At 46.6% G+C, this 16,520-nt stretch overlaps 1 protein-coding gene across 1 annotated transcript in view; it reads left to right on the top strand.

The window, feature by feature from the left end:
- gmds (GDP-mannose 4,6-dehydratase) overlaps nucleotides 1-16,520 on the top strand; it is a 138,629-nt gene that overhangs the window by 113,892 nt on the left and 8,217 nt on the right. The window lies entirely within an intron of this gene.

The following is a 16,520-nucleotide window of genomic DNA, read 5'->3' as shown; positions in this document are numbered from 1 at the left end:
CCACAATGCTATATCTACAGTTCAATATAGCATATGGCAAGCGCAAACATGGAATACCATTTATTTGGCATCAAAAGAAGCAACAACAACTCACAAATACTAAAGGTGGCATTTCTGCACATTGCATCAGTCCCGCTAATACAATGGCTGATTTTCCCTTCTCTGGCAGATCTTCTTTACAAGTCGATAGTAATGTTTTATAAAGGAAGTACGTTTACATAACGGCAAGAGTTTTCATCTAGGAGTTGTGAAAAAAGGTTGTTCACCAGGCGTGACCACGGTGTTCACTAGGCTTATCAGCGATAAACGTGCTTCATCTAGTCTATTCCTGACGTTCGTACCTTAGACGCAGCATCACTTTTATTCCCTACGTGTGTCTAATTTCCAGTCGTGTTCTTACCAGCCGTAATGAGTCCAGCCCGAGGCTTCTTCTCTTTGTGTGCGCTATACCTGCTCGCCAGTCAGCCGATCCTGCCAATCGCACCAAGCGAGCGCTCATATTTCAGGCGCACATTATTGAAAGTTTGTTGTTCACTCTGCTTGTCTCTCTCGGATTACTAAAAAGCTTCTTTTGGAAGGAGGCAGTGAATTATGGTAGTTCAGGAGGTAGAGCTGGTGGTCTAGTGATCTAAAGGTTGCTGGTTCGATCCCAGGCTCCTCCTGCTAGCATGCTGTAGTGTCCTTGAGCAAGACACTTAACCCCTAATTGCTCCTGATGGCTGCGTCCGTCGGTGATTGAACAATTGTAAGTCGCTTTGGATAAAAGCGTCTGCTAAATGTAATGTAATTATGTGTGAGTTAAATGCCTCAGCCATTTGATCCAAAACTGATCCCGAAGTAGTTAATATCTTCGCCAAAACATTAATTTCAAGAATAAATGTGTTGTGCGAGTTTGCGTTTGGTAAAAAAAAAAAAAATAGTCAGTAGATAATCTTCTATTTGTCTCTGTTTTCCCTTTCCGTCATGAGATGTGAGGGATTTGGGGGGGGGCTCTGTCGTCGCCGTGGCGTTTTGGGATTGGGACGGCTCCCTGCGGAGGGTGTTAGGTTACCCATGGGTGTCGTGGCCCGGATTAGCCATCGGGTCACTCTGTTTAAAGCCAGGAGCAGAACCTGTGCCGCGATCTGGCCCCAAGAGGATTAGAGCTGATGTTGAGCTGAGTGACAGTGGAGGATTAACCAGAGCTCCCTGCTGACTGACTGCTGAATGCACACACACACACACACACACACACACACGCACACACACACACACACACACACACACACACACACACACACACACACACACACACCTGGCTGTCTATCTGCCTTTCACATAGCTAATTCAGTGGATTAATAACTGATTGACTGTTTGTTGTCTGACCATAAAGACTTCACTGTGACTTGTACAAAGCTGTAGTTCTTGATTCATTTCTTCAGTTCTACAAATTCTGCAAATTTTATACTAGACTAGATGCTAGATGCTGCTGACATAAAGTTATTATTTCATTGTGATACTGACTTTTGACCTAAGGAAGTAGTGCTAAGGTAGGTAACGGGCATGCTTCCCTTAATCCAGAATTATGTGCAGTATGTGTTGTTCTGTGTTTCCTTGGTTTGGTTAATGTCCCACAATGTGATAGAGGTCGTGAGTGTTGAATGAATGAATAAATTGGAAATACATGAAAAAATAAGACGGTACCAAGGATTTGTGGTTATGGGGTTGCATGGCCTCTCTCTCTGTCCTTCACCGTTTCTTTCTCTCGAAGGGTTGAAAGAGAATGAAGAGTGTTTAACCTCTGACCCCACGAGACAGGAAGTGAATGATACAATGCTCTGCTTGGCATTGTCTGGCCTCCTCAAGTGGAAGTGGCTGTCATCAGGAGCGTGTGTGTGTGTGTGTGTGTGTGTGTGTGTGTGTGTGTGTGTGTCTGTGTGTGTGTGTGTGTGTGTGTGTGTGTGTGTGTGTGTCTGTGTGTGTGTGTATGTGTTCGCGAACACACACACACACACACACCCCTGCTGTACCAGTGCCGATATAGCTGTCTGAAGTCAAACTGTTGAATTTGACCAGAAAATGTATGTACTATGAAAGCATAATTCTGGGTAGGGATTTGTGTGCGTGTGCGAGCGAGAGAGGGCGAGAGAGAGAGAAGAGGCTCTTCTAAGGCTAATATATGTGTAATTCATCATTAGTGCTGTCAGTGTATATGTTTGACATGAGCTCATTTATCTCCCAAGCCCTTGGGACAGGAGGGAGCAATGTGGGAATGGGAGTGCAGGAGGTTAAATATGCAGGTGTGCTCCGCCTGATGGGGGCATGGATGGTGGGCACCATGTGGGATTTTGTGTGTGTGTGTGTGTGTGTGTGTGTGTGTGTGTGTGTCTGTGTATAGGGTGGTTATGTCAACATGCGTTTTTTTCCCTTGTGCGTGGCAAAGCGCTATTGTGTGTGTGTGTGTGTGTGTGTGTGTGTGTGTGTGTGTGTGTGTGTGTGTGTGTGTGTGTGTGTGTGTGTGTGTGTGTGTGTGTGTGTGTGTGTGTGTGTGTGTGTTCGTTCATGCACTCACTCACACATGCACGTGCATGTGTTTATCAGGATAATACACCCTGGGGCTTCAGAGGTCATGCAGTGTTTGTCTGCACTCATGGAAATGTTGAGCTGAAGCACACAGATATTTGTCATGATGCACGCGCCCAATGCGATGGTTATGATGGTGGTTGTGATTGTATGGTAATGAGTTATAAAACCGCTATCGATTTGTAGCCGCGAAAAATGCCTGTGGTAGGAGGCCGTCAGTTGATCGGTCCGTCAAAGTTGTTTTGATCAGATCGGACGGGTAAAGGTAAAACTCAGGCTTAGTCAACTCTCCAACTGTGATGGTTCCATTGTGTTGGCTTTGCAGATCTGTCAGTCTCGCTTGTCACCCTGTGGGTATCTGCCAGTGCTGAGGTTTGTCTGGGACGTGTGCCTGTGGCCGAGTCAGGGTGTATGCTCGTCTATTGTGCTGGAGCGGGTTGGATTTATTTTGGTTCCCAAGGGACATTATGCAGCGATAGATGGTTTCATCTGATTAACAGGTTTGTATCGCCTGATAATCATTCTTCCAATTTTAAGTTTTTGCAAGAGTTGAAAAGTTTTGGACTGAATTGTGATTGGATAAAGTGGAAATATTAACATAGAGAGCAGATGGAAGTAGAACACACTGTGTTTCCGGGAATTGATTCGCTCATATCGCACTGTTACTAAGGCTTGGATTGTATTTTTGAGTTATGGTTGTTTTCTGACGTTGAGTCGCTGGGCGTGCACGCATGACTATATGTGTGTATCTGTACTAATGCAGCCCAGCTGGCATATTTCCAAGTTCATGTGTCACCTGAGGGCATCAACTGTTGCGAAATGACAGACAGCTCTGTAGTTTGTTCTTCGGCAGGCCGGGGTGGAGTGACGGAGTGATATATGGGAAGTTGTCTCTCCATCTGTTTTTGTCCTCTCTCTCTCTGGATCCCCCTTTGTATGATTCTTTCACACTGTCCGTCTCTCTCTGTTTGTCATGACTCCTCGCTCTTCGGTTTCTCCTCATATCCGTCTCGTTATCTGAGCAATGCAAGAAGCAGCCACTGACGAAAGGGAGTTTGCTGGAATTCCCTGGTAGGCGAGATTATGTCCCAATGAACGAAGGGGAAAATAGCAGATACTTCCAACAGTTGCTTCCCGTATCACCTACCACCTACCAACTAACCTTTCACACACCTGAACCTCAGCTAACCCTACTGGCCTTCCCTCCATGACGCCAAACTCTTCGTCATCATAGGAATGTCACCGTTTAAAGTGGAATGAATAAGAAACAGAAAGAAAGAAGAAACAGTCGTTATTCGTCACGCAACACACCACACTACAACACATGCTTGCACACACACACACACATGCACATGCTTTTGATGGTGGCCGGTGAAATGGATCCTCTGCATTTGATCCATCCTGGCTTGTCCTTCCTCCGGGGGCACAGCCAGGAGCGGTGGGCAGCATACGTAGACCGGGGACCAGGTGAAGTGTCCATCTCTGGTCAGACGATGATGGGTGCATGTTTTTGTGTGACAAATTTTTATTCGTCACACGACAAGCCACTACAACACATGCGTGCGCATATGCGTGCGCACATGCGTGCGCGCATGCACGCGTGTGCACGCACGTACACGTACACACACACACACACACACACACACACACACACACGCTTCAGATGGTGGCCAGTGAAATGGCTCCTCTGCATTTGAACCATCCTGGGTGTCCTTCCTCCGGGGGGGCAGCCAGGAGCAGCATTCAATGACACGCCCGGGGACCTGGTTCCATATGTCCATCGCTGGTCAGACAATGATGTGTGCATGTTTTTGGTGGGGGCCCCCATGTGAGCGCAGGGAGAACATGCAAACTCCACACAGAAAGGCCCCTAATTGGGAGATAACCCAATGCATGGTGCCAACAGCGCCCCAGGACCTTCTTGCTGTGAGGCAGCAGTGCAATGCACTGTGCCACCGTGCCACATAAATGCAAATGCATTTCATCTCAGCAATTGCATTTTTGATTGACACACCAGGAATGACGAGACCAGGTTCCCATGTGTCCTGGGAGTGGCTTGTTTGGAGTGACACACTAACATTGCCTTTCTGTAAAACTTTGATAAATTAGATATGAATTAGTGCAAGTTTCCTCAAAACGCAATAAGAATGCCGAGCGTGTGGAATGACACGTACAATCCTTAGAGAAGCAGTCTTGCAGATGATGCTGTTGTGCTCCTCCCTGTCTTTTTTTTTCAAAAACCGTACGTACACAAACAGTTTATCAATTTGGGTGATGGTTTATCTTTCAGTTCAAGCAAAGAGAGCCGAGACTCTGATTCACGAAAAACAAATAAACTCCGGTCTTATCTTTGGTCGGTCCTTTTTGCATGTCCTGCAGCTCCATCTACAGCCTTGTGATTCTCCGCTCATGGAGTAAATATCAGCCCTGCCAACTCACTGGTGGCACAGGAGTGGCATTGGTGAACATGCTTTTGTTTCTACTGCTCTGCCCAGCTTGGCCCTTTCCCTACTAAGCACTATTATCTACTTATCTACTGTATAATGAATAATAAAAACAGTATTCCGTTGAGTGGACACTTTATGATGCCGACTTAGTACCATCAATACATTCATCTTTACCATTGACATATCGAGATGAAATGTAAGCTCTTAACCATAACAGTGTTCACGTCCTCATTGACTCGGGTGGGTTGACCCGAGACGGTGTTTGTTGCCGCTCCACCTGTTAGATTTTCCACCGGTGAATGCACTACCTGTCTCGTAGAGTGCGTCAGTTTCTCATCATCTCTAAAAATAGCCCTGTCAGCACGCCACACCCCGGCATCACTCAACTGTCTGTGCCTTGCGTCGGCGCGTACGTGTGTGAAAGTCTGACGGCCTTCCCAGTATTGAACTTCCTCCTGCGCCTCCCAACAGCTCTCATTCCAGTAGCGAAGGCTTGCGTAACTGACAGTCCTCCGAAACACTCTTGTACGCGTGGCCGCGTACGTCATCGGCCTCCTCGGCAGATAAGTGCGGCAGACAATGGCTCTAGTGATCCAGAGAGACAAACAGAACGGTTGTTATGGTAACCTTTATGACTGTTGACAGGGAGAGTCAACCTGCTATTTCAGATTATTAACTTTACAATTGCGTGATTGATCTGAATGTGCTCTCTTAATGAGGCCTTTTATTCTTAAACTCACCTGGACAATTGAGGACAGATCTCGTACATCGGCACCAATGTACCCCCCCTCACAAAAAGTAGACATAATAATTTTGGTCTAAAATTTCCTAACATCTGAGTAAGAAGAGAATTCACCTTGGGTGTTGGGTGATAAATCCGCTTTGGGCATCAGAAATTCATAAATTGGCGGTCCGGGCTGGATTCCGGCACGACCGGCCATTTGCTCCATGTCATCCCCTCTCTCTCTGTCCCCTGCCTTCCCTTTCTCCCCGCACTATCACTATCGAATAAAGCATGAAAATGCAAAAAAAAAAAAAAGAAATTTATAAATTGGAATGATGCTACAGTATTGTCTCTCCATATACTGTTCTTTCTTTATTTTTCTGTATATGTATATCTCTCTTTCTATCTATCATTTATAGAGAGAGAGAGACAGAGAGAGAGACAGAGACATACACACTGTATATATGCTTGTGTGTGTATAAATATGTGTATATGTCTATAAAATATGTATATATGTACGCATGCTAACAAAATGGAAGTGAGCTTCAAAGCGGAGTTGAGAGTTTGAGAGAGTTAGCAGGGACCACCTTGTCATATCATGCTATGCAATAAATTCTTCACTCTTGCAATGAGAAAACCAGGTACGGCCCCGCTTTTTCCATGAGCACGCACGTGTGCAACTGCAGACGCGATGTCTTATGACAGGAAGAACATTTTACACTTTAATCCCTGTGCCCCTGAAAAAGATTTTAACAGTATGCCTGTTTGTTGTGTAATATCTGCTGCTTAATGAAGCCTGAAATATGATGGCCATTTTCAGAGTTTCCTGGTATTAGGGTGGAATTCCTTTTTCCTCTCCAGGTGGCTGACAGTGAGGCCATTCACTGTATTGGAGACTCCATTCAAAGCCCTGCCACGTTCTACTTTTTTACTGGACTCAATGGATGGTTTCATTAAAGGCCTTCCCCAAAGTAATCTATCAGATGTATTTGACCTGCCATGACACCGGCCTGTTAAGTACGCCGGAGTGATTTCATAGGCCCCGATTGCGGTAGGCTTGTAGCCAATCATCAAGTAGTTTGGGATTAATGGTGGGACATCACTTCCCCTGTCTGGTTGGTTGGGACGGAGCGAACAGTCATTATAATCCTGTGTTTTACGTCTCTGGCGCTGTTGCGGTGTGAGTTTGAGGCCAGGGGTGGAAGCCAGGGGGCTGGTAGGGCTCCTGGCGAGCAGTAGGTACTTCATCTCAGGACTAGGATAGCGAGACCTCTAGCTGAACCGAATAAGTGCTGAGGCAGCCCGTTCGAGTGGATGAAGTTCTCAGACAGAACCGCAGTGGGACGATGGGAGGTGGTGGAGGGCTGCGATTCAGCTCATGACTTTTACTATCATACTGACAACATGCTTCCTACATTCCATCCACTCCAGAGACACATTGGTCGCCTTCCCCCTGTTTTTTTTTTTTTTTTATTCACTGGTTATTTCCCTGTAGGGGTATTTGGTCACCGCATCTGTGATTAATTTGCGCAATTACGGCGTCACAAATTAGCCTTTATTTTTATAGCCGTGTGTGTGTGTGTGTGTGTGTGTGTGTGTGTGTGTGTGTGTGTGTGTGTGTGTGTGTCCGTGCGTGTGTGTGTGTGTGCGTGCGTGCGTGCTTACGTGCGTGCGTAGTCCAGTCAGTGAACATATGACGATCCAGGATTCCACAGATTCCTCTTGGTTAGAGGCCAGGTGATAAGGGGGACTTGTGAGGTAAGGAGCCCCTGAGCGCTCCGACAGCACTTTGTTGCATTGATGGATTGAGGTGAACGTTTGAACACCAGACAGACATAAAGAACCAAATGGCTTTTATGAGCGTGCGTGATTTATTCCCCGAACAAGCTTTGTTCAGCTTTGCCGATCTAATTTACGGCGCTTGACACAAGAAGCAGGCTATCAGCACTTGGTTTTGGATGTTTGGCTGTGGCCCACGGTACTTTCTCACAAAGCAGAGATATTAGCATTATTTTAAAAAGGTTTCTGTATATGACGGAGGAACTGGGTGTCCTTTCTGCACTTTGCACGGATCCCTGTCAACTGGCCTTTCAGAGGCACCGTGGGAATGACAGGGAACGCTCAATGATAGCATTACAAAAGTTGTCAATCATATAGCTTTTGAATTCAGTCCATATAAATTAAAGTTTGTCAAGTAATTTGTTGACAATTGAACTGTTGAACTGAAATAAGTCTCCTTAATCAGGGAGCAACAAGTGGGGACTAGACCCTTCTTTTCCACTGCATGTTACAGCAATTTTTCAAAATAATATAGCTACTTCGTATATATTTCGATTTGAGGGCTGATTTTTCATTTGAGATCCAGTCAGTATTGAATATATTTTACGGTGAGCCCAGATATTCCTCATCACAAAAGGGCAAAAGAATATTTTTTTAAAGTTAGATTTACATGATAAGAATTCTTACAGGTTTGTTACTTTTTCCATCTCTTTACTCTCAACCTCATTTGTGATGCTGATAAGCCCGGGGGGGGCGGTTACAATGTCATTGACACCCCCCCCCCCCTTCTTCCTCCCACTACAGATGGGAAGTGTGTTCGTCATCTCTGGCCTCACATTTCCATAGAGCTGCTTATCTGATGGAGCCCAGTCAGATTCCTGACTTCCTGCGTACGCTCTCCCTCTCTATGGAGCTCGCCTCACACTTAGGAGGGAGCACTTTGGCTCACAGACTTAAGTTGCAGAGACTCCCTCTGACATCACCTGTCTGTTGTGTGATTGTAATGTGATAGGGGTGTGTGTGTGTGTGTGTGTGTGTGTGTGTGTGTGTGTGTGTGTGTGTGTGTGTGTGTGTGTGTGTGTGTGTGTGTGTGTGTGTGTGTGTGTGTGTGTGTGTGTGGTTTTGCTTTTTTGGTAAACTAATTAAAAGGGATTCTCCCTACTATGGGGGAAAAAAAATCTGATATATTTCCAGGGTGAATGAACAAAAACACAATCACATGCTACTCATATGCCTGTTTACCCACACATCTAGTACAGGTGTGATTTACTGCAGGTAATAGATGCTGTGATTAAGGACGTAGCACATACTGCCAGACATTTATTTGACAATTATTAGCATGTTGCTTTAGTTCCCTTGTGGTTAGTTGTTTTGCTTTGTGGTGGCAACCTGACCCACGCTCCTGCAGACTGCAATTATGGGGGTAACCTGGGAACAGCGACACAAGCCCAATGGCATTGTTTTGAACATGTCTGGATACATCAATTCTTTGAACAAGTGGTCCCTGAGGTCATGAAACTGTCAATCACAGAGGGAAGATGGAGGGGTTTATTTTATTTATTTAAAAAAAAAAATTTTGCAACGGATACCACACCCTCCGCCATGTGTGAACTGATGTGAATTTCAGTGGCATCGACGATTTAACCCCTGAGAAAGGATCTCAGAGGGAACATTGGGAAAATGAGGGCTGAAAAATGGGATCGACCCCTAACCCCCAGAGGTGGAAATGTGATCTTGGTATCTCTATTGTTGAGGGAGGGAAGTGGGGAGACAGGTCACGGGTGGGAGGAAGGGAAGGGGAGGTAGCAGCTTCACTGCATTGCTGATAAGAACTTCCTATAGTCTGCGTTAAAAGTTAAAATCAAGTTACAAGTGGAAATCAATACAAACTGTATATAGACGGATGGAAAGAGAAATTCCCTTTCGTGAATTTTCTGTAATGACAAAACTATACTTTTACTGAAAGTTGTCGACTTGTTTTAAGCCTTGAGACCAGCAATACATTTCCGGCATGGCATTGTAGCTTGCCATCCTGTTGGAGCAATGCCTAATGAGGGTCACCTTTAAAAAGCCCTTAATTCAAAGCTTAGGTCACGGCAGGAGAAAAGACTACGTTTAGTCAGTTTCCTGTGCATTCTACAATGCCTTGAATGGCACAACGAGCAAGGGACAGGGCCATTGCTCTAGATCCTAAAATCACGAGACATGACTCTCTTCCTGCTAATGGCCAGCAACTTCAACCAGCTCTTCTGCAGGAATGGACACACCCCACAGTAGCAGATGACCATTATCCTTCCACTGCTTTCCTGCTATTGTTTTAATTTTTTTTATTGTAATTTACCCATTAAAAGTTTATTTTTCTGCATCACTATTTATACATGTCTATAAATGCCAGCACAATCATGAAACCACAAAAACATTAGACATTTCAATAACAAGTGGATCAATGCACAGTACTCAGCACTGCTGGCAGCTGGCCGAGTTCCAACGTTCAATGGGTTTCTGTCATCATTTACCAATGCAGATGTTTGCATGTCAAATGGTTCAGGGGGTGTCCAAAATGGGTGCAGGATCACAGCCACTTTTTTTCTGACGTTGCTTGCTTTCATCTCCGTTTAATCCCAGTGTAAACGCCCAGTGTTTTATTGTTCTGTCCCAATTAGATGTTGAGAAAGAAGGAAAATGAGAAGGCCTCTCTATCTGCCAAGAACGATGATTCTCAGTAACAACCAACTGTCACAGAGAGCAACGGCTGTGAAACGATGCAAAGCAGCCTGCTGGTTGTTGCATCACAGATAACCTGGAAGTATTTGAATAGCTTGCTGAGAAGCGCTCCGATGATTTACATTTCTACATATATTGACGTCCACTCCACACATCTTACCCCCTTTTTTACAATGGTCCAGCAACAAGTGTCTTTGTTCAATTCCAGGGTTCTTCCAAATGTAATTATTTGTTTTTCTTTTTTTTTTTTTAAAGGTGTCCATTTCCCTGTGTGTTAGTCTCCCACATTTGTCACATTTGTCACTCTCCGGGAGGGGAAAGTCTCAATCATCTTTTACTGGGCTGAGTGGGGAGTTTGTCCGTTCCGTGGCGGGCTCTCAGCCTCACGATGATTTATAGTTTAATTGGGCTGACTCGTTAAAGCTAGCTGTAATTGATGCCATTAAAAAAAAAAAAAAAAAAAAAGGCCTGGCGTCTGGCCAATAGACTTGGTTGTGTAACACTGTAAGTTGAGAGCGTTTGCAGCCTTACCTGACTGGACGAGACTGTGCTATATCACACAGCATCGTCTGTATGCCTCTTGGACTGAGCGGCCCAGTTTGGCAGTGTAGAAAGCAGCGGCGGAGGAGGGCCCTTCGGTCCTTGTTTCCCCGGGACTTTGTACCATAGATTGTAAGTGTAGGAGAAAAGGGGGGGGAGAAATCTGTGTGTGTCTGGCAGTCTGGTATTTCCTGAAAGAGTTTCCTCCTACCGTCGCTGCGGAACCACCCTGGGCCCCACAGCGGTCCAACCCACATACTGACCCGGTACTGGTCCCCGAAGGGGGGGGGGGGGAGAGAGAGAGAGAGAGAGAGAGAGAGAGAGAGAGAGCGCGCAACGGTGAGAAACAAATGGAAGGAGAAAGAGAGATGAGGCGAGGGAGAGAGCGATAGACAGGGAACGCAAGAGTGAGCGGAGCACAGCAGTCGCACGGAGCCATGTTGGGTTGTGTGAAGGTGTGGAGGGGTAAGCAGGCCTTGATAGAGAGGGTGACAGAATGAATAAAAGAGGCCGTTGTTACGAAAAGGAACACCGGGCCTCACTGAGCCAAGATGGAGTCTCAGTGTGCGTCTCTGAGCTTCGGGCCATGGGCAGACATCCAGGGGAGGCTGTCTGCACTCTCACCCCTCTCTCTCGTACGGCACCACCTTCGGCGGGTCCTGATGGATCGACATTTCTTCAGCGCCTCATGCCAGTTTGTTGGCCGCGGCTAGCAAGGGAGATAACTAGGAGGGGCATCTCGTACAGAAAGCCGGGATTCCTGCAATATCAGCTGGCCTCATCGAGAGAGAGAATCCTACCGGGGGAGAGAGAGGCCTCCATCCCTCTCTCGCTCCTCTTTTTAACCCTTTTTGACAGGATGGGGTGGGCGTATTGTGTGAGGGGGAGAGAGGGGTCACCGCTCATGTCTTTTGCCCCCTAGTCCCAGCTGGGCCTGATTAGCCCGAGCGCTTTTCGCAGGAGCTCCTTAGCACGGCACACTCGGGCTGTCAGATGCAGGAGCTCACTTGAAGAGGTGGGATATCCATCTATCGGTCCATCTATTCATATACCAGTCCATCTATTCATCTATCTATCTGGCTGTCAGATGCTGGGATGTAAGCACTACACCAAGGCAGTTCAATAGCATACTTTAGGTTGCGTTCGCTGTTCTAGCTCTCAGGAATCAAAAAGTACGGGATGTAACTTTCTCAAGGTCCTCTGTGCAGGGTGGAATGAGGCTGAATGAGGAATCTAGCGTACAGTCATAAACAAGTTATAACTGAGTTAAAACAGGGTTGTAGTCAATTCATCCTAATATATATTTTTATTTTATTTTTTAATTTGTCTCTCTGTCTGCTGGCAGGATGAGGTTGTGTTCCTACGCCTGAAAGACCAGCACATAAATATGGTCCACTTGAGATGATGTCATATCCTTGTAGTGTCTCCTTGTGTGTGTGTGTGTGTGTGTGTGTGTGTGTGTGTGTGTGTGTGTGTGTGTGTGTGTGTGTGTGTGTGTGTGTGTGTGTGTGTGTGTGTGTGTGTGTGTGTGTGTCTGTGTGTGTCTGTGTGAGAGAGCACAAAGAGTTAAAAGCTCTCAGAATGCCAGGAAAGGCAGGAAGGAAGGGAAAAGAGGAAAGTGAGAGATGTAGCACCGGCACAGCGCACATCTGAGATTTTCAATGCACGTCTCTGTGATCGTGTAAACCAGAGAGTGACAGATTAATGCAGTGACATAGAAGAGTGCACGCGTGTGTGTGCATGTGTGTCTCCCTGTTTGTCCCTTATTCAGCAGGAGTGTGTGTGTGTGTGTGTGTGTGTGTGTGTGTGTGTGTGTGTGTGTGTGTGTGTCTATAGCAGCCAGTTTGTTTAGAAAGGAGTGGGCCAGGCAGCGTGTCTCTCGCAGGGCTGGTGTTTCCTGCAGTGTAATCTGAGTCACTGGTGGAATGTGTGAACCACATCCGAGTCCACTCCGCTCCAGCTGCCCCCACCATCACCCCCACCTCCACCCCTTTCCAACTCACTCAATAAACCACTGGAAACAACTGCAGCCGTCGCAGCGGCACAGGTAGGAGATGGTAGGAAAATGGCGGACTTGGATGTGCTTTTTCTGGGGTTGGTGTTGTTGGCATGTTGTGCATGTCCTGCAGACTCCACCTTTTAACACTGTGTGTGTGTGTGTGTGTGTGTGTGTGTGTGTGTGTGTGTGTGTGTGTGTGGGAGGGTTTGGACTAAGGGGTTAATTGTGGTGTGACCTCCCTAATGTCTTTCCCTGGCTTGTTATCTTGATTGGGTAATTAATTCTGGGGCTGCCTCTCCTCTGTCACTCTAGTATTCTCCCTCTCTCACTGACAGGCACAAACACACACTCTCTCTCTCTCTCTCTCTCTCTCTCTCTCTCTCTCTCTCTCTCTCTCTCTCTCTCTCTCCTGTCTCTCTCCCCCCCCTCTCTCCCTCCCTCCTGAACTTAGGAACCCCTACATTCCGTAACCTTAAGGCTGGCCCATCACAATAGTTTGTACCTATCTCTCTCTCTCTCTCTCTCTCTCTCTCTCTCTCTCTTTCTCTTTCTCTTTCACTCTCTCTCTGTCTCTCTCCTCTCCTCTCTATCTATCTATCTATCTATCTATCTATCTATCTATCTGGCTTTCAGATGCTGGGATCTCTCTCTCTCTCTCTCTCTCTCTCTCTCTCCCTCCCTGACTGCCACACTCCTCTTCTTCCCTCTGCTCTTGCTCAATGTTTCTCCTCCTTCACTCAATTATTCTCCGATCCCCCCCCCACACACACTCCTTCTCCTCTCCATCCTTCTCCTCTTCTGTCTCTCACCATCTGCCTTCCCTCTCTCATTCGCTGTGGGGGGGGGGGGTGTATGACCGGTGTTTGTTGTTCAACAGGGGAGCATATTTTTAGATATTAGAGATTTTAGATGTATCGACTTTTAAATCATTCATATTATCATTATTATTATTATTATTTATTATTATTTAACATCTATTTTTATGTAAATGTGTACTCATTGTGAAAACACTGTTACCAGCTATCTTATCTTATCTTATAAATCAAATTAAATTTAGGATTTTGAAAATAAAAGATGGATAGACAGATATATAGATAGTTGGATAGATCATAGCAGGTTAATGCAGTGTGCTAAAAGGAAGTGAATGAAGAACATTTTCACTTTTACTCCACGCCCTGCTCTGCGCGCACACACACACACACACACACACACACACACACACACACACACACACACACACACAAAAAAACGCTCAAGCTCCCTGTTTGGGCACGATGAGAACGGCAGATTATTGAGTCTGATAAGACGAGGAATGCTGCTTGGGGAGGAGAGGCTGTCTCTCCCAGGGAGACGAGCACCGTGGCGATGGATGGAAAATCTTTCAGTGCCTTCTGCCTCCGCACACACACACACACACACACAGACACCTCTCTCTCACTCGGGCCGGTTGTCCTCCCTTTCCCTGCAGAGGTGACAAGATGGAGGCCGAAGGGTGGGGCCGGTGGGAGGTATTGGGAAGCCACTGACACAGGACCGAGCGGGCGTGCCCGTTCAAGCCACCTTAGCACTCTCACTCGCCCTTCTTCCTTTCCTGTTCTTTGTTTTTTTTTTAGTTTGTAACTCTGTTCTGTTCTCTGTCCCTCTCCTCTTTTTCTTTTTCTCCCAGCTCTCTTCTGTATCCATCGACTCATTTACCACTCGCTGTAAAACTTTTGCTGGAAGTAGAGCAATAGATGAGAGATGGAAGGAGTGCTAGATGGAGACAGAGATGGGAGGAGGGTTGCATGTAAGCGCTTGGAGGGAGCAGCTGAGGTGAAGGCAAGTACGAAGCCTCATAAATTGTGCGCTAGGAGCTACGAGGAGCGGACAGCAGGCTTTATGTGGAGAGATCTATTGGAAGCACCTCACCTAACCCCAACGCCTAGAACATTACCCACACCACACCCTAATCGAGGAAGCGAGGGAGGGAGGGAGGAGGGGAGAGGGAGAGAGTGAGAGATGCCCTATTAATGGCCTCTATAACATGAAGAATCTCCATTCAGTCACCCATGAGCCCCTATACACAGACACATCAATACAGGGTATACATACTCCACAGGCTGCACAGCCCCCATTCCACAAGTGTTTTGGCATTTTTTTGTGCAGTGGGGTGATGTGAGGTGAGCAGGAAAGAGGGCTGGAGACATCAGCATCGATCAGCCACAACATTAAAACCACTGACAGATGAATTGAATAACATTAATCATCTTGTTGCAATGGCGCCTGTCAAGGGATTAGATATATTAGGCAGCAAGTGAACAGTCAGTTCTTGAAGTTGATGTGTTGGAAGCAGTAAAAATGGTCAAGCTTAAGGATCTGAGTGGCTTTGACAAGGGCCGAATTGTGATGGCTTGACGACTGTGTCAAAGCATCTCCAAAACAGCAGCTCTTCTGGTGTGTTCCCGGTATGCAGTGGTTAGAACCTACCAAAAGTGGTCCAAGGAAGGACAACCGGTGAAAAGGTGACAGGATCATGGGTGTCTATGGGCTCATTGATGCGCATGGGGAACGAAGTCTAGCCCGTTGGGCGGCAGACCGGTCAGAGTGCCCAAGCTGACTCCTTTCCACCGCCTACAAGGGGCATGTGAGCGTCAGAACTGGACCATGGAGCAATGGCAGAAGGTGGCCTGGTCTGGTGAATTCAGTTTTTTTCTACATTATCTGAATGGCCGGGGTTAGGGTCCGATCCGATCGAGCATCTGGGGGTTGTGCTAGAACAACAAGCCCGATCTGTGGGGGTCCCACCTTGCAACTTATACCCCTTTCCCACTTCACCAAAAACCCAGTAACACCTGCTAACCTCCGGCATTTGTCACCAGTGGGAAAGGAAAACCCTGGTCTCAATCCCAGGTCAAATGACCCGGATTTTAATCAGCTCCACCTCGGATCGGCTAATTTTGGCCCCTTTACCGGCGCGATGCGACACACATGGAAATTCCAGAGGCTGATGCATAAATAGACAGGAATATCAGTGAATCATTCCATTTTTTTGGGATCCAATTTGGAATCCAAAATCGGAAGTTATTGACTTTTTTCCGCATGGGGAACCATGAAATGTTGTGAGTGTGGGGATCGCACTGTGAGGACACAGCAGAAAACCCCCAGGCTCCCCGCCAGCCCTTGCTCCCCTCCGCCGAAGGACCGGGGCACACACCAACAGCATGGAGTATCCGTGCGCGGATGCGCAACTGTAGTGTTGGGTCGTTCACGAACGATCCAATTCTTTTGAATGACTCAATATACTTTTTTTCAAGCTTTACAGTTTATGTCGTTGTTTGTTTAAGTTGCTGTCTCCTGTACTGTTTTGTTCCCAATCACACTGGCGCCATGACACGCCCCTTTTCCGACATGTTCATGACGTTGAACATGACGCAACAGAAAAAAACAGCATTTCTCCTGGCAATGGGAAAGGTGTCAATTGCCCATTTTTAGCGTGTTGACCCAGACACAGTATTACAGGACTTGGGATCTGCTGCTAATGTCTTGATGCCAGATACCACAGGACACCTTCAGAGGTCGTGTGGAGTCCATGCCTCCACGGGTCAGAGCTGTTTTGGCGGCAGGATGAGGAGCTACATAATATTAGTGGTTATTTGTGGTGGTTTTAATGTTGTGACTGATCGGTGTGTGTGTGTGTGTGTGTGTGTGTGTGTGTGTGTGTGTGTGTGTGTGTGTGTGTGTGTGTGTGTGTGTGTGTGTGTGTGTG

Source organism: Zeus faber (assembly GCF_960531495.2).
Source record: "Zeus faber genome assembly, chromosome: 1".
Classification (NCBI taxonomy): Eukaryota; Metazoa; Chordata; class Actinopteri; order Zeiformes; family Zeidae; genus Zeus; species Zeus faber.
Note: the sequence above shows the minus strand (reverse complement) of the source record. Positions and strands in the feature narration are given on the sequence as shown.